The following is a 298-nucleotide window of genomic DNA, read 5'->3' as shown; positions in this document are numbered from 1 at the left end:
TGTTCTTGGTGCTCCACCCTTAGTTGTCCCATGTTGGAACTCAATTCTCCTAGGGAGGTGTTTAGTTGCTCCCAATAGTTTTGTGGAGGAAAGTCCATCCCTTGAGGCATCTCAGGGATTTCTTGATGATGAGCTTCCTCATGCATCTCATGAGAACCGTGAAGGGTCTCTCTTGCTTGCTCCATCCTCTTCTTGATGATGGGCTTATCCTCTTCAATGGAGATGTCTCCTTCTATGATAACTCCAGCTGAGTAACATAGATGGCAAATAAGGTGAGGAAAAGCTAGCCGTGCCATGG

The sequence above is a fragment of the Arachis duranensis genome, chromosome 4 (genome assembly GCF_000817695.3).
Source record: "Arachis duranensis cultivar V14167 chromosome 4, aradu.V14167.gnm2.J7QH, whole genome shotgun sequence".
Classification (NCBI taxonomy): Eukaryota; Viridiplantae; Streptophyta; class Magnoliopsida; order Fabales; family Fabaceae; genus Arachis; species Arachis duranensis.
Note: the sequence above shows the minus strand (reverse complement) of the source record.